The 18,100-nt window shown below is 43.6% G+C and overlaps 1 long non-coding RNA gene across 1 annotated transcript in view; it reads left to right on the top strand.

Moving 5' to 3' along the window:
• LOC121470283 (uncharacterized) overlaps positions 1-18,100 on the top strand; it is a 301,619-nt gene that overhangs the window by 273,064 nt on the left and 10,455 nt on the right. The window contains exon 3 of the long non-coding RNA XR_005981040.2: positions 6,544-6,694. This is a non-coding gene — a long non-coding RNA (uncharacterized lncRNA). The remainder of the gene's footprint in view (positions 1-6,543; positions 6,695-18,100) is intronic.

Raw genomic sequence — 18,100 nt, 5'->3', positions numbered from 1 at the left:
CACCAGCCAGGCCCTGAAGGCTGGAGCTGCACGGCACAGGGATACAGGGTTACTACTGCACTATGGATGTGCTCCTGACAGAGACCCTCTAAAATGCTTTGAAAACAGGGAGGCATAAAGGGAGGCTATGTCTGAAATAATAATGAGAAGAAATATAAAGTGTAGGAAAAGTGAAAGTGTGTGAGCAGAGAAAACATGTGGGACTATCAGAGTAAAAGGAGACCAGCCAGAACTTTCCTTTGGAAGCTGTCCCATCAGGATCTCTTTCTACCCTCCAATGACAAAGTGAAGTCCAGCTGCTTAATTATCTCTTACGATCTGGATGCAAACCATTCCTAAACCTTTCCTATTTGATCTGTCACTTTTATTTCTTCTGTATTATTATTACCAAGACTTCAAACTCCTTGGCAGTGAAAGAAATATTTGCCACCACCCAGAAAGGCTTCCTTACCTTGCAGAATTAGTCCCTTTGTTAATTGCTAAGAGGCAGAAGGTTGCAGAAGTTAACCACTAATGCTTTCTCAGTCTGCTTAATCAGAAAAGGGTCATCTTACAGCTGAAATAAGATGTCCTTCTCATTAAGGCAATAAATTTCAGACTCAGATTAAACTATTGATCCAGGCACAGATTTGTCACAGAGGGCAAATCAATTAAAATTTTTTGTTACCCACCAGCAAATGAGATAATTATTTGTTCTCCAGACCTTTCTGTATTTGCCAATTAACCCATGTTTATTTAGCCTGCAAACTCTTGAGGAGAATGCCTGTGCTTAGCCTGAGCACATCTATGATGTTGGGGCCTTTGTGCCATTCAAGATTAAACCATCGTTAATGTTTTTAGAATGTGCCAGACAGCCGCAGAATATTTGAGCAAAATTAATGTCCTCAGCTATTCCTCATTATATTTATAACAGCCGAAGAACAGAAATCAGGCTAATTACAGAGAAATGCAAATCAGAAATAAAGGTAATATTCTACTGATGACTCATGTCAGTGCTCTAGATTATAACTGCATCTATAATGGGCAGTACATGAAAAGAACAGAAACCAATTAATTTTTAATCTGTTTCATCTTAAATTGTTAAACTATTTCATAAAAGCAGATTTCATTATTGAATTAGAGCAGGAAAGGGATAATGACAAGATAAAACAAATACAAAGTCTCTAATTTGAGTTCAGCAATTTGACATCATCTGAGTAGCAAAAACATGGAAGAGTTTTTAAAAAGGATGTCACAAAACTACCAATTTAGTACAGAAGGCAAAATCTTTCACTGCAGATCCAGGTTCTTTGTCAAAGTTGAAAGAAGGTAAATTCTTCTAATCAAAGGTAAAAAATCGATCTAATTTATTTTATCATTGACCTTGATAATTGAAAGGAAAAAGGGTCACCTTCACTGAGTTTGTTCAGTGTTTAGTTTCAGACTAAAGGCAAACTTATCCCTGTTAAAAAGGCAACTACTCCCAAATTTTGATGTAATAAAGTAGAAATTAATTAGCACATGCAAATGGAGATTATTTTTATTATAATGTACCACAGTTCCTAATTTATTATCCCAAAACATACAGCTATTTTAATATTAATTTTTGAAAATTCTGTGTCTTAATCACATACAAGAAGTAGACTTGTATAAGAAAGCCTAAATAAAGATTAGTATTTACTTGAAATATGTTTCATACCAAATTAGGGGTACCCTATTTTTATTTGCCAAAGCTGTTAATAATCGTTACTCAAAACACACTATATAATATACTTTGGCTTTCCTGAAAGGAGGGGAGCAGCTTCAGCTTTCATGCTAAACCCACTGGAATAGGAGAAGCTGGCACTTTACTTGTTTAAATCTTTCTTAATCCACAGAGGTGGTAGCTTATTTACTCTATCAGCAAAATTGTATTCACAACACCTCAGTGTCACTCACCTGGGTAAAGTTCTCTCTGCTAGTAACTGGGAGCTGGAAGTTAGGTTTTATTCTTAAGATTGCATAATACTATTTTGACTTCCTACAATAAGGAGTTTCACACAAAGACCTCAAAGTCTCCGAGCAACCTTTAATGTAGATAAATACAACTATATCTATAAGGTAGAAGCTCAGAGGGATTTGCTCAACACACAGGGAGAACTTGCTTGTGATCACATAAAATGTATTTTATCATTACGATGGCCAGCTGCAGTAGAGCACCTTTACAGGCTCTATAAACCAGGGAGGTTTTACTATTTCCTGAGACTGTAACTAAACATATTCCATTTTTTTTTTCCTTCACACCCTGCATGCCAATTACAATACCCACACAGAATTCATTACATTTTCTTTAATTCTCCCGTACAAGGGATCCCAGAGAAAAGCTATATCAAATCTGGTAGCATTGTGTCAAGAACCTGTGCAATTTTCTTGGTTAGACTGCTCAGGGAATTATCTTGGCTTGTGCTATAGAAATTTAGAATTATCCTCTACCTTTTTCAAAAATACTTTAAAATTATCTACCTACAGCCAACAGCTGCTTCCCAATGTGACTGCCAGTTTAAATGAAGAATCTCTTCAACAGCCTGCAGAACCCATTTCTGATATCACTACATCCAGCTTTAGTGAAGCAAATGCAATAGTTTCAAGATCTATGTCTGTTCATCACTGAAGGCTCATGGAACAAGAACAGGGAAAGTACAATGCATTCTACCCCACGCACAACAGCAATACCTATCCTATAAGGAACCTGGAGACCTGCTCCTTACTTCAATTTATAGTGTATTTTAGCTCTTCTTCTGTTACCTTTGAAAGAAAAGAAACTCAAACTCATAATTATCTGTAACAGTAAGAAACTTTACAAGTCACAAACACCATCCTTTGAAAACTGAACACCTCGTTCCTTCCAATGAGTCCTTCCCAAAACTCTGTAAAGCCCTTCCCTTCAGACACCACCTGATGGATGGGTGAGGACCTGGGAGCAGAGCACAGACCGCTGGTCCTGGCAGCCAGGGCTGGCCAGGAGCTTTCTGCAGCCTGTGTCTGCTCCAGCGGCACAGCTGGGAAGGAGGCAGCACCACCCTCACTTAGAGCTGGCAGAGTAACAAGTCACAGAGAGTAAAATTCCCCAAAAACAAGCAGAAGCTTAGGAGGGTTTAATTCTGTTTTACTTTATTTCTACCAGAGTTTCACTCCTTTTGCATGATCCTTACTTTACTCTTTAGTTTAGCAAGGAGCTGGTGTGGCCAGCTGGGCTCTGTTCTCTTTGACAGGGACTCTGCTGACAACGGGGATCACCTCTGAGGGAGCCAATCCTTTCAGCATTCATCTGACTGGTATGACTTCTGAGTTCAAAATTACCCTGAGCTATGGCTTAAAATGTGGCTTAAAATGACCTAAATAATGTCACAGAAATTATTTGATCGCACTCATTAAGTAACAGTTGGAAATTACTGAGGAAGCAGAATTAATGAAAATAAGAAGCTGGCTCTTTTATTTATCACACAAGAGTGAGAAATAAATGTTTTAACTCTACACAGTTTTATAGATCACATAATATGGTGATCTATAAAAAGGGAAACAGAAAGACAGAATGCAGTCTGTTCACAAAACAGCTTTGTATGAAATACTAAAATTTGAATATTTCCAAAGATTTATCTTTTTATTTTCTGGGATAGTATGTAGGCTTCTCATCAGCTTCCCCAAGATTTATTTTCAAATAAACAAAAATATTCCTGATGGAAAACCCAATTTTGGTGAATAAAAATTTTCCTAAGTGACTTGAGAACACCAGCAAAAAAAGGTTGTACAACATCCAGACTCTTGTTATCAAAATGTGTAATGCTTTTTAACCTCTCTGTTTATGTTATGCATTCATTTAAGGAAATTGATATGAGCTCAAGAAATCCTTAGAAATTTATTATTCTTTGGTCCAGGTCAGCTTGTGTTTTTCTGGGTTTGAATTATAATGTACCTAATTTTAAAGCATACAGAAAGTCAAGAAAATACAAGAATGTGCTTTAAGAACAATGGGCAAAAAATACAAACAAATGCCAAAGATGAGGGCCACTGATTATCCTACTCTTATATTTAGCTGTAGAATTGAATGCTGTGCTCTTTCTATTTAGGGCATTAAAAGTATATTTACAGATTGCTGCCAGATTTTTGTAAGGCATTGTTTCATCCAAGACTGGCTGTGTATCCCACTAAAGAGGAGCAGCAGATTTGCTTGCAATAGCACAGATGTATGGAAATGGGAAGCTGGAATAGGTGCACTGTGTTATGAATGGAATTGCTCTTCCTTACACAAATCCCACTCTGAAGGAAAGGGTGCAGATCAACAAATCTGCAACTGGGACTTGCTGTATTCCAGAAGACAGTGTCACTGCACATGGCTGGGACTAACTTCTACAACTCATTTGCAAATTACAATCCCCTGCCAGACTTGTTGCTTCATTTAGAACTAAGTCTACAGGATTGCAATGTCAACACAATTCATGGAATTCTATAAAAATACATTAATTTATTACTGTCTCTTAATTACTTAACAAAAATCTCCAGGACATTTGCAAACATTTTATTTTAATAAAAATAACCTTTTACGTGTAGGAAAACTGGAAAATGCAACAGGAGATGAATGGGGGAACATGACAACTTTTAGAAATGTTTGCATCAAGAATACATTTTTAATTGAAGAAATATGACTCATCCATAGCGGATGTATCTGCACAAATATTGATATATTTTTATCTATATATCATAGGAATTGCCTTGAGGCAAAATTATATAAATCATCATTTATGGAAAACCCTAGAAGAATTATTTCCTGTTATTTAAAATTCATCTCAAGAGCAAAGAAATGCCATAAGAAAATTGCCCAAGATTTTCTCTCCTGTACATATGCAAATATTCATACACTCATTTTTCTCCCTTTACTTGACATTTACTTTGTTCACATCCATGATTTGGCCCTTCCTTCTCTGTTGGAGAGTGGGGACATGAAGCCCAACAAGTTAACAATTTATGTTCCTAATCTGTAGTTCTTGCATCTTTTTCCATTTATGACCAGTGTTTATATTTACATGGAAGGAAATGGCCTGTCAAGCTCAGCAGAGTAGTAATAATCCTATATACTTCAAAACAATCGTTTTGGCTATTCTCTTCCTTTTGGACAAACAGAGGGAACACAAGCTCTGGGTGTGAGTCTCCTTTTGCAGAGTTTGGGTCTTCACTGCCAAACAATCATGGCCCTAGCTGAGAACCATCCAGAAAAGTCTTGGGAAATAAAAATTCTCAACTTTAGAAGGCAGCCTTAGACCCATAAGTGTTAAGAGTGCCCCAGCTTGCTATTCTCTCCCCCAACACCAGCTTTCACTCCAGAGAGTTACTCAGTGCAAGTCTTGAAGGCAGCAAACAGGATAACAAAGTGTTGTGGGTCCAGGAAGTAAAAAGGAAATGCTGCCCCAAATCTATCTCATGTAATTTTGCACACTCAGAAGCACCACACACCCCCCACAAATCCCTTCAAGTGGCTCATGATCCTCAAAACACTCTTGTTAGGAGAGGCAGACGTTCCAATACTGGATGAATTGGTATCTAAAACACCAATTCTAACACCTACAAAGGTGTTTAGAACAAAATTTGAATTTCTATTTTAAGATAAGTGCAAATTTATGACACAGTAAAAGGCAGCAGTAGTGTCTTCAGAAGCAGTACACGTGGATTAGTATCCAGGATTTAAATGAGATTGCATGCTTATGCAACTTGAAGCAACTACAAAACTGTGATGGAAGCACAGCCTACATAGATAATGTGGCTTTGCCCTTCCCCTAGCTGCATCTTGTGTAAAAATTATCTGATGGCAGTGACAATGGCAGTGGCTGTGTCCCTTACTAGACAGGTGCTGAGGGAAGGGGAGCACCTTTGTTTGCATGCAGACACGCACACACCCATCCAACCCAACACACCCTCAGCACTGGGCAGCACTGTCCCTCCAAAGCAGCACATTCATGCAGGGCTTCAAAAGGAGGAGAAAATTCCCACCATGCTTCCCTGTCCCCTTTTTCACTGTCTTTCACAGCACATGCAGGCAGAAATCCCTGGTAAAAGCATACTTTTTAGTATAGGTGTAAAAGTCCTTCCAAGAATTGTGATTTTTGGCTCACAGTTTAAAAGAAAATGGAGAGCAACTGTAGGGAAATAGGAGATATATTGTGGATTGAAGCTGCATCAGACACAATTCACTACAGGAGCCTGGAGGCTATGCCGAAGCACCGGCAATGGAACTGAGAATTTTTTAGCGTGAGCTGTAGCAAAATACTCTTAAAAAAAAAAAAAAAAAAAGACCTGAAAGTGAATAGGTAGAGAACTGATGTAAAAATCTGATTCACTAAGGGCACAGGCTCAGAAGCAGCACTTTGGTTTATATTCCTGCTCACAAAGAGCAGGGAGCATACCAACACAATGCTCATAACTTAGCCCATAAAAAGGAATCCAGGAACTGTATGTTGTTAAGGAATTGCTTTAGCAAAATGGAGGCACTGAGCAAAAGGCTTCCAGCTGTCAATGTGCCTTTTTCACTTGCAGGTTGGTCTCTCCAATGCCAGCAGATGAAAGGACATTCAGCTCCTGCTCTGAGCAGCATTTTCATTTCCTCTGGGTCTTGGGGAGCTCCTGCGATGACCAGCGCCCTGTGCAGCCATGCCTCCTCATCTTTTGGCACCCCAGACACCCACAGGTCAGTGGATTATGGAATATTCTTTGAGACAAGTTGCTGGTTTTCTATCATACAGCAGCCATTTTTCTAGATGGTGGAGATTGCAGCATTCCTTACCTCCCCTTTAGGGTCTGTGAAATGGGACTCAAAGAGTGATACTGTAGGCAAGGAGTAAAATGTATAGCATCTACGGCAGCCATCCCATAGTATTTTGCATCAGCACTTTACCAAAATTCCCTGGTATCTTTAGCATGATAGAGCAATAAACCCAGTGGTGTTTCAGAGACTTTAGGACTTTTGCCCCAGCAAAGCAGACCTCCACTGTGTCAGTTTTGCATGGCCTGGTTCTTAGTATTGGGAAGGACTACAGAGGTGCGATTCTCCCATTTGGTAACTTTTTTTTTTTTCTGAAATTATGTCAGAGTTACTTGAAATACAGTTGTACATTACCAAAAAACATGCCATCACTCCTTTTATTTTTCCTTTGGTATAGGAAAGGATTAAAAACTAAGCAGAAGTATATTTATACACATAAGAATAATGCTGGTGTGTGCAATGCACATATGAAAGCTAAAAATTCTGTATTTAATCATTTTGTTAAAAGCTTTGGGGAGGTCAATTCAGGTCACAGAGCAGAGATATTGTGAGCACATAATGGAGAAGAAAAGCTCATAGGAAAGGGAAATGAGAAAGTCAAGTGAAAAGAGGGCATTTAACTTTTTGGGGAGGAATTCTTAAAAGAGATGGATAAGATAAGAGAACTAACGCAACCTGACTTCTTCATTTCTTATTAATGAGGAGCAAAAAGCATAATGAGGATATATGAGAGATTACAACAAACATATTGCAGAGGCACCTAGGAGAGAGAGAAAATCCCTGAATCACTTGCCAAGTAGATAAGGAAGCTTTGATATAAAAATAGCAATGACTATCAGCTACAGATTCTTAGTACCTTTGTTCCTCTACCAAAGCAAAGCCCATCAAGTGAGAGCTGCTATTTCCAGTTTCATGTCTGATAACAGATCTACCTCAAAACGAGACCTCAGGCACTGGGGCACAGCTCACTGTACAGGATTTTTCCAGTACTCCCAGACTTAATTTTAATACCCTACACTTTAACAGCTGCAGAATAAAATAAAAGCCTATCAAACTGTAAGTAGGAAAAAAAAAACAAAAAACAAAAAACCAAAAAACTCTGCTTTTGACAATGTCCTTCAGCAATGGTCACATGCCAAAAGGAGTAATCGTGTGTGGAACTGCTGCTGCAGCCACGGTACCTGGCAGAGTCAGCAAGGAGCTTCTGCTGGGGTCAGCACAGCGCTGGGCCTTAGATCACAGTAACAGGGTATTGCAGTGCCATTGGCATTGGCAGAGCTGGCACTGGAATCAAACAGCACGGGCATTGATTGTCTCTGTGTTCATGGCAGCCATTCCCAGCTCAAACCAGTAAAACCACTTCAGACCAGTCCAAACCAGTTCAACCCAGTCCAAACCAGTCCAAACCAGTTCAAACCAGTCCGAACCAGTTCAAACCAGTCTAAACCAGTTCAAACCGGTCCAGACCGGTTCACACCGGTCCAGACCAGTTCAAACCGGTTCAAACCAGTCCAAACCAGTTCAAACCAGTCCAGACCGGTTCAAACCAGTCCAGACCAGTTCAAACCAGTTCAAACCAGTTCAAACCAGTCCAAACCAGTTCAAACCAGTCCAAACCGGTTCAAACCAGTCCAAACCGGTTCAAACCAGTTCAAACCAGTCCAGACCGGTTCAAACCAGTTCAAACCAGTCCAGACCGGTTCAAACCAGCCAAAGCAGTTCAAACCAGTCCAAACCAGTTCAAACCAGTTCAAACCAGTCCAGACCAGTTCAAACCAGTTCAAACCAGTCCAGACCGGTTCAAACCAGTTCAAACCAGTCCAGACCGGTTCAAACCAGCCAAAGCAGTTCAAACCAGTCCAAACCAGTTCAAACCAGTTCAAACCAGTCCAAACTGGTTCAAACCAGTTCAAACCAGTCCAGACCGGTTCAAACCAGTTCAAACCAGTCCACACCAATTCAAACCAGTTCAAACCAGTCCAAACCAGTCCAGACCGGTTCAAACCAGTTCAAACCGGTTCAAACCAGTTCAAACCAGTCCAAACTGGTTCAAACCAGTTCAAACCAGTCCAGACCGGTTCAAACCAGTTCAGACCAGTTCAAACCAGTCCAGACCGGTTCAAACCAGTCCAAACCAGTTCAAACCAGTCCAGACCGGTTCAAACCAGTCCAAACCAGTTCAAACCAGTTTGAACCAGTCCAGACCGGTTCAAACCAGTCCAAACCAGTCCAAACCAGTTCAAACCAGTCCAAACCAGTCCAGACCGGTTCAAACCAGTTCAGACCAGTCCAAACCAGTTCAAACCAGTCCAGACCGGTTCAAACCAGTCCAAACCAGTCCAGACAGGTTCAAACCAGTCCAGACCAGTCCAAACCAGTTCAAACCAGTTCAAACCGGTTCAAACAAGTTCAAACCAGTTCAAACCAGGTCAAACCATTTCAAACTAGTCCAGACCGGTTCAAACCAGTTCAGACCAGTCCAAACCAGTTCAAACCAGTTCAAACCAGTCCAGACCGGTTCAAACCAGTTCAAACCAGTTCAGACCAGTCCAGACCGGTTCAAACCAGTTCAGACCAGTTCAAACCAGTTCAAACCAGTCCAAACCAGTCCAGACCAGTTCAAACCAGTCCAAACCAGTCCAGACCGGTTCAAACCAGTTCAGACCAGTTCAAACCAGTTCAAACCAGTCCAGACCGGTTCAAACCAGTCCAAACCAGTCCAAACCGGTTCAAACCAGTTCAAACCAGTTCAAACCAGTCCAGACCGGTTCAAACCTGTCCAAACCGGTCCAGACCGGTTCAAACCAGTCCAAACCAGTCCAGACCGGTTCAAACCAGTTCAGACCAGTCCAAACCAGTTCAAACCAGTCCAGACCGGTTCAAACCAGTCCAAACCAGTCCAGACAGGTTCAAACCAGTCCAGACCAGTCCAAACCAGTCCAAACCGGTTCAAACCAGTTCAAACCAGTTCAGACCAGTCCAGACCGGTTCAAACCAGTTCAGACCGGTTCAAACCAGTCCAAACCCGTTCAAACCAGTCCAAACCAGTTCTAACCAGTTCAAACCAGTCCAAACCAGTTCTAACCAGTTCAAACCAGTCCAAACCAGTCCAAACCAGTCCAAACCAGTTCAAACCAGTTCAAACCGGTTCAAACCAGTTCAGACCAGTTCAAACCAGTCCAGACCGGTTCAAACCAGTTCAAACCAGTTCAAACCAATCCAGACCGGTTCAAACCAGTCCAAACCGGTTCAAACCAGTCCAAACCAGTTCAAACCAGTCCAAACCAATTCAAACCAGTTTAAACCAGTCCAAACCAGTTCAAACCAGTCCAGACCAGTTGGGGAATTTGGGGATTTGGGATTTTGGGATTTTGGGATGGAAATTTGGGAATGTGGAGTTCCCACCTCCAGGGGCTCCAAGGCCTGGGAATGTGGTACAGGGATGGATTTAGGATCAGGATTTTGGGATTTTGGGAATTTGGGATGTAATTTTGGGAATTTTGGATCAGGAATTTGGGATTTAGGATCGGGAATTTTGGGGATTTGGGGATTTGGGATTTTGGATGGGATTTTGGTGGTTTGGGATCGGGAATTTCGGAATTTTGGGAATTTCGAGAATTTGGGGATTTGGGATCGGGAATTTGGGGATTTGAGATCAAGAATTTGGGATGGGAATTATGGGAATTTTGGGAATTTTGGATCAGGAATTTGGGATTTAGGATCGGGAATTTTGGGGATTTAGGGATTTGGGATTTTGGATGGGATTTTGGTGGTTTGGGATCAGGAGTTTGGGAATTTAGGAGCGGGAATTTGGGATTTTGGTGATTTAGGATCAGAATTTTAAGGATTTAGAATGTGAATCTTGGGATTTTGGGATTTTGGGAACAGGGATGGATTTGGGATCCCGATTTTGGGATTTTGGGGATTTGGGATTGGGAATTTTGGTATTTTGGGGATTTGGGGATTGAGGATCAGGAATTTTGGGATTTTGGTGGTTTGGGATCGGTAATTTCGGGATTTAGGAGCGGGAATTTTGGATTTTGGTGATTTAAGATCAGAATTTTAGGGATTTAGAATGGGAATTTCAGGATTTTGGGAATTTGGAATGGAATTTTGGGATTTTGGGATGGGAAATTTGGGAATGTGGGGTTCCCACCTCCAGGGGCTCCAAGGCCCGGGAATGGGGGAATGGGGATGGATTTGGGATCACGATTTTGAGATTTTGGGAATTTGGGATGGAATTTTGGGAATTTTGGATCAGGAATTTGGGGATTTAGGATCGGGAATTTTGAGTATAGGACCAGGAATTTTGGGAATTTGGGGATTTAGGATCAGGAATTTGGGGATTTAGGAGCAGGAAGTTTGGGATTTTGGTGATTTAGGATCAGAATTTTGAGGATTTGGAATGGGAATTTTGGGATTTTGGGAATTTTGGGGTGGGAAATTTGGGAATTTGGGGTTCCCACCTCCAAGGGCTCCAAGGCCCGGGAATGTGGGAACGGGATGGATTTGGGATCAGGTTTTTGGGATTTGGGGAATTTGGGATCGGGAATTTTGGGATTTGGGAATTTTGGGAATTTTGGATCAGGAATTTGGGGATTTAGGGTCGGGAATTTTGGGGATTTGGGGATTTGGGATTTTGGATGCGATTTTGGTTGGTATTTTGGGATCAGGAGTTTGGGGAATTAATGATCCAGAATTTCGGGATTTTGGGATGGAATTTTGGGAATTTGGGATGGGAAATTTGGGATTTCGGGTTTGGGGTTTGGGATGAGGATTTTGGGGATTTGGGATCGGGAATTTTGGGATTTAGGATCAGGAATTTGGGATTTGGGTTCAGGAGTTTTGGGATTTGGGATGGGAATTTGGGGATTTGCGGTTGAAAATTCCTGGATTTGGGATTGAAATTCCCAGATTTGGGAGCGAAATTTTGGGGGTTTTGATCAGAATTCCAAAATCGGGAATAAAAGCCGGAAAATGGGGAATTCCGGGATTTGGGATCGTAAATCCCGGATTTGGGAGCGAAATTTCTGGATTTGGGACCAAAATTTGGGGATTTGGGAGCAAAATTCCCAAATTTGGGGTTGAAAATTCCGGGATTTGGGATTGGGGATTTGGGATCAGAATTTGGGGATTTGGGATCAGAATTCCCGGATTTGGGAGCGAAATCTTGGAGGTTTTCAATCCAAATTCCAAAATCTGGAATAAAAGTGGGAAAATTGGGAATTCCGGGATTTGGGATCGAAATTCTCAGATTTGGGATGGGAATTCTGGGATCTGGGATCGAAATTCCCAAATTTGGGAGCAAAATTTGGAGATTTGGGATCCGGAATTTTGGGATTTGGGGATTTGGGATCAAAATTCCCAAATTTGGGAGCAAAATTTGGGGATTTGGGATGGAAACTTTCCAGGATTTGGGAACTGGAATTTTGGGATTTGGGATCAGAATTCCAGTATTTGCAATGGGAATTTTGGAAATTTGGGAGCAAAATTTGGGGATTTGGGATCAGAATTCCCGGATTTCAGATCAGAATTCTGGGATTTGGGATCGAAATTCTGGGATTTGGGAATTTTGGGATTGGGGAATTTGGGCTCCGCATCCACAGCAGCTCCCGGGACAGCACCTGGCCTGGAAAATCGGGAATTACAGCGGGAAAAAAGGAATTCCAGGATTTAGGACCAAAACATCCCAAAATTTTCCCCAAAATTCCCAAAAATCCCCTGTATCGGCACCTTCCAGCTGGGTCTCCACGATGTCCAGGCTGCTCTGGAACGCCACCGAAAAAAACCCAAAAAATTCCCAAAAAACTTCCCAAAATTCCCAAAAATTCCCTAAAACCTCCCAAAAAATTTCCTAAAACTCCTAAAATCCCCAAAAAATTCCCAAAACCTCTGCAAAAATCCCCCAAACTCCCAAAAAGTGCCCTAAAAAATCCAAATATCCCAAAAAATTTTAAAAAATCCCCACATTTTCCCAAAACCCCCTAAAAAATCAAAAAAAATCCCTAAAAATCCCTAAGAAATAATTTTTAAAAAGCCAAAAAAATCCCCCGAAACTCCCTCAAAACCCCCCAAAAACTCCTAAAGGATTCCCAAAATTCCCAAGTTTTCCGAAAAATTCCCAAAAATCCCTGAAAAATTCCCAAAAATCCCAAAAAATTCCCAAAAATCCCCGAAAAAATCCCAAAATTCCCCTGGATTGGCACCTTCCAGCTGCGTCTCCACCATGTCCGGGCTGCTCTGGAACGCCACCAAAAAAAACCCAAAAATTCCCAAAAAACTTCCCGAAAACACCCAGAAACTTCCCAGAATTCCCAAAAATCCCAAAAATTCCCCTCAATGGGCACCTTCCAGCTGTGTCTCCACGATGTCCAGGCTGCTCTGGAACGCCACCCAAAATAACCCCAAAAATTCCCAAAAACTTCCCAAAATTCTCAAAAATTCCTGAAAAATTCCCAAAAATCCCAAAAAAATTCCCAAAATTCCAGAAGCGTCTGAACACTCAAAAAACACTCGGAAAAAATGGAAAAAATCAGAAAAAAAATCGAAAAAATCACAAAAAAATCACAAAAAATTGCCAAAAAAACCCCAAAAATTCCCGAAAATATTCCCAAAAATTCCTGAAAATTCTCAGATTTCCTGACCTGTCCCATGGCGGCCTCGGCCTCTGCCAGGAGCCGCTGGGGCCGGAGGCTCCGCAGGAAATCCGGGAATTCCCTCCCAAAATACCAAAATTCTGGGAAAATCCCAAGAAAATCCAAAAAAATCCCCAAAAAATTCCTGAAAAATTCCCAAAATTTTCCCAAAAATTCCCAAAAAATTCCCCTGGCTCGGCACCTTCCAGATGCGTCTCCACGATGTCCAGGCTGTTCTGGAACGCCGCCAGTGCCTGGCGCAGCGCCCAATCCCCCGAAATTCCCGAATTTCCTGAGGGTCCCTCGGCTCCCTCGGGGCTTTCCGGGAATTCCGGGAATTCCGGGAATTCGGGGAATTCCGGGATTGGGGATGTGGGCACGGCCTCGGCCATGAGCAGGAAGGTGCGGCCGATGGTGGCCCACGCGCGCTGCTGCTCCACCATCGAGCCCAGACGGAGAGCGCCCTGCAGGTGCTGCTGCCGGTGCTGCGAAATGGGGAGAAAAAACGGGAATTTGGTAAAAATGGGGAACATGGGGAAAATTGGGGGGAAATGGGGAAAAAACAGGAGAAAATTGGGAGAAATTCGGAAAAAATTCGAAGAAAATTGAGAAAAATTGGGAGGAAATAGAGACAAAATTGGGAGAGAATTTGGGGGAATTGGGGAAAATTTGGGGGAAATTGTGAAAAAAATGGGAGAAATCAGGATAAAATTGGGAAAAATGGGAGAAATTGGGGGAAAATTGGGGGAAATTGGGAAAAATTTGGAGAGAATTGGGGAAAAATGGAGAAATATTGAGTCCCGAACTGAGTGTGGCACAAAAAATGGGGGAAAAAGGGGGAAATTGGGAAAATCGGTTCTCCCTCAAATCCAGGGCCTCAGGGAACCTCTCCAACATTCCCAAAATTCCCAAAAATTCCCAAAATTCCCATTTTTCTCACCTGCAGAGCCTCAGGGAAGTGCTGCAGCTCAGCTGGGCGCTCCCGATTTTCCCATTTTCCCAATTTCCTCCTTCCAAATCCCCTCCAAATCTCCTCAAATCTCTCCAAAATCCCTCTAACATTCCCCAAACTCCCCAAAATTCCCAAAAATCTCTCTGAAGATTCCCAAAACTTCCCAAAATTCCCGTTTTTTCTCACCTGCAGGGCCTCAGGGAAGCGCTGGAGCTCAGCCGGGCACTCCCGATTTTCCCATTTTCTCCTTTCCAAACCCATCCCAAACCCCTCCAAACCCCCTCTAACATTCCAAAAATTCCCAAAACTCCCAAAAATTCCCAAAAATCTCTCTCAACATTCTCAAAAATTCCCAAAAATTCCCAAAATTCCCATTTTTCTCACCTGCAGGGCCTCAGGGAATTGCTGCAGCTCGACCGGGCGCTCCCGATTTTCCCATTTTCCCGATTTTCTCCTTCCAAAACTTCTCCAAATCCCTCTGAAATCCCTCTAACATTCCCAAAATTCCCAGAAACTTCTCCCAACATTCCCAAAATTCCTAAAAATTCACAAAATTCCCATTTTTCTCCCCGGCAGGGCCTCAGGGAAGCGCTGGAGCTCGGCCGGGCGCTCCCGATTTTCCCATTTTCCCAATTTCCTCCTTCCAAAACTCCTCAAATCCCTCTAAAATCCCTCTAAAATCTCTCTAACATTCCCAAAATTCCCAAAAATTCCCTAAATTCCCATTTTTCTCACCTGCAGGGCCTCAGTGAAGCGCTGCAGCTCAGGAGCGGGTGCGCCAAATTTTCCCATTTTTCCCATTTTCCTTCACCAAATCCCCTCCAAACCCCCTTCAACATTCCCAAAATTCCCAAAAACTTCTCTCAACATTCCCAAAATTCCCAAAAATTCCCAAAATTCCCATTTTTCTCACCTGCAGAGCCTCAGAGAAGTGCTGCAGCTCAGGACTGGGTGCACCAAATTTTCCCATTTTTCCGATTTTCCTTCACCAAATCCCCTCCAAACCCCCTGTAACATTCCCAAACCCCCCAGAATTCCCGGAAATTCCCGGAATTCCGGTTTTCCTGACCTGCAGGGCCTCGGGGAAGCGCTGCAGCTCGGCCAGGCGCTCTCCCACCTTGCGGTGTGCCACGGCCGTGCCGAGGGCGTCGCCGGCCACGGTGCTGCTCCAGCGCCTCCGGGAACCGGCCTGCAATTCCGGAGGGGGGTGGGATCAGCACGGAATTCCCGACCCTCAGCATGGAATTCCCAACCCTCAGCGCGGAATTCCAAACCCTCAGCACAGAATTCCCAACCCTGAGCCCGGAATTCCCAACCCTGATCCCAAATTTCCAGCCCTGATTGGAGAAATCCCAGCCCTGATCCCAAAATTCCAGCCCTGAGCCCAAAATTCCAACCCTGATCCTGAAATTCCAAGCCCTGAGCCCGGAATTCCAGAGGGATTGAATGGCCTGATCCCGGAATTCCCAACCCTGAGCCTGGAATTCCCAATCCTGATCCCAAAATTCCAGCCCTGATCCCAAAATTCCAGCCTTGATTGGAGAAATCCCAGCACTGATACCAAAATTCCAGCCCTGATCCCAAAATTCCAACCCTGATCCCGAAATTCCAGCCCTGATCCTGAAATCCCAGCCCTGAGCCCGGAATTCCCAACCCTGATCCCGGAATTCCCAACCCTGATTGGAGAAATCCCAGTCCTGATACCAAAGTTCTAACCCTGAGCTCGGAATTCCAAACCCTGATCCCGAAATTCCAGACCTGATCCCGGAATTGTGGCCCTAATCCTGAAATTCCAGCCCTGAGCCCAAAATTCCAAACCCTGATCCCAGAATTCAGAACCCTGAGCCTGGAATTCCCAACCCTGAGCCCGGAATTCCCAACCCTGAGCCCGGAATTCCCAGCCCTGATCCCAAAATTCAGAATCCTGATCCTGGAATTCTGAACCCTGATCCTGAAATTCCAGCCCTGATCCCGGAATTCCCAACCCTGAGCCCAAAAATCCTGAACCCTGATCCCAAAATTCCAGCCTTGATCCCAAAAGTCCAGAGGGGTTTGCCCTCCCTGTTCCCAAATTCCAAACCCTGATCCCAAAATTCAGAAACCTGATCCCAAAATTCCAACCCCAATCCTGAAATTCCAAGCCCTGAGCCCAGAATTCCAGAGGGATTGAATGGCCTGAGCCCAGAATTCCCAACCCTGATCCCAAAATTCCAGCCCTGATTGCAGAAATCCCAGTCCTGATACCAAAATTCCAGCCCCGATCTCAGAATTCCAAACCCTGAGCCCGGAATTCCCAACCCTGAGGCCGGAATTCCAAACCGCGATCCCGGAATTCCAACCCTGAGCCTGGAATTCCCAACCCTGATCCCAGAATTCTAGCCCTGATCCCCAAATTCCAGCCCTGATCCCAGAATTCCGGCCCTAATCCTGAAATTCCAACCCTGAGCCCCGAATTCCCGACCCTCAGCACGGAATTCCCAACCCTCATCACGGAAATTCCGACCCTCAGCCCGTAATTCTCAACCCTGAGCCCAGAATTCCCAAACACTGATCTCAAAATTCCAACCCTGATCCTGAAATTTCCAACCCCGAGTCCAGAATTCCCAACCCTCAGCCCGGAATTCCCAACCCTCAGCCCGGAATTCCAACCCTCAGCCCGGAATTCCAACCCTCAGCACGGAATTCCCAACTCTGAGCCCAGAATTCCAAACCCTGATTGGAGAAATCCCAGCCCTGAGCCCGGAATTCCCAACCTTGAGCCTGAAATTCCAACCCTGATCCCAGAATTCCAGCCTTGATCCCAGAATTCAGAACCTTCATCCCAAAATTCCAGACCCTGAGCCCGGAATTCCCAACCCTGAGCCTGGAATTCCTGAGCCTGATCCCAAAATTCCAGCCCTGATCCCAAAATTCCAGCCCTGATTGGAGAAATCCCAGTCCTGATACCAAAATTCCAGCCCTGATCCCGAATTCCCAACCTTGAGCCCAAAATTCCCAACCCTGATCCTGAAATTCAGAACCCTGATCCCAGAATTCCCAACCCTGAGCCCGGAATTCCCAACCCTGATCCAGGAATTCCCAACCCTGATCATGGAATTCCAAACCCTGAGCTCAAAATTCCAGCCCAGATCCCAGTTCCCCATTCCCAGTTTCCCATTCCCCATTCCCAGTTTCCCATTCCCAGTTTCCCATTCCCATTCCCAGTTGGAATTCCCGGATTCCCGGCTGGAATTCCCGGTTTTTATTCCCAAATTCCGTCTCTCTCACCGTGCTCGGCTAGGATCTCCTCAGTTCCATTCCCAGTTCATTCCCAGTTTCCCAGTTTCCCATTCCCAGTTGGAATTCCCGCATTCCCGCCTGGAATTCCCGGTTTTTATTCCCAAATTTTGGCTCTCTCACTGCACTCAGCCAGGATCTCTCCAGTTCATTCCCAGTTTCCCATTCCCAATTTCCCATTCCCATTCCCAGTTTCCCATTCCCATTCCCAGTTTCCCATTCCCATTCCCAGTTTCCCATTCCCAGTTTCCCATTCCCAGTTCCCCATTCCCATTCCCAGTTGGAATTCCCAATTCCCGGCTGGAATTCCCGGTTTTTATTCCCGAATTCCGGCTCTCACCGTGCTCCGCCAGGATCTCCCCAGTTCATTCCCATTCCCATTCCCAGTTTCCCATTCCCATTTTCCCATTCCCAGTTTCCCATTCCCATTCTGAATGAGTTATTTACTCCATGACCCTTGAACACAGT

This window comes from Taeniopygia guttata, chromosome 7, assembly GCF_048771995.1.
Source record: "Taeniopygia guttata chromosome 7, bTaeGut7.mat, whole genome shotgun sequence".
Taxonomy (NCBI): Eukaryota; Metazoa; Chordata; class Aves; order Passeriformes; family Estrildidae; genus Taeniopygia; species Taeniopygia guttata.
The sequence above is the reverse complement of the archived record's forward strand: the minus strand, read 5'-3'. Positions and strand labels throughout refer to the sequence as shown.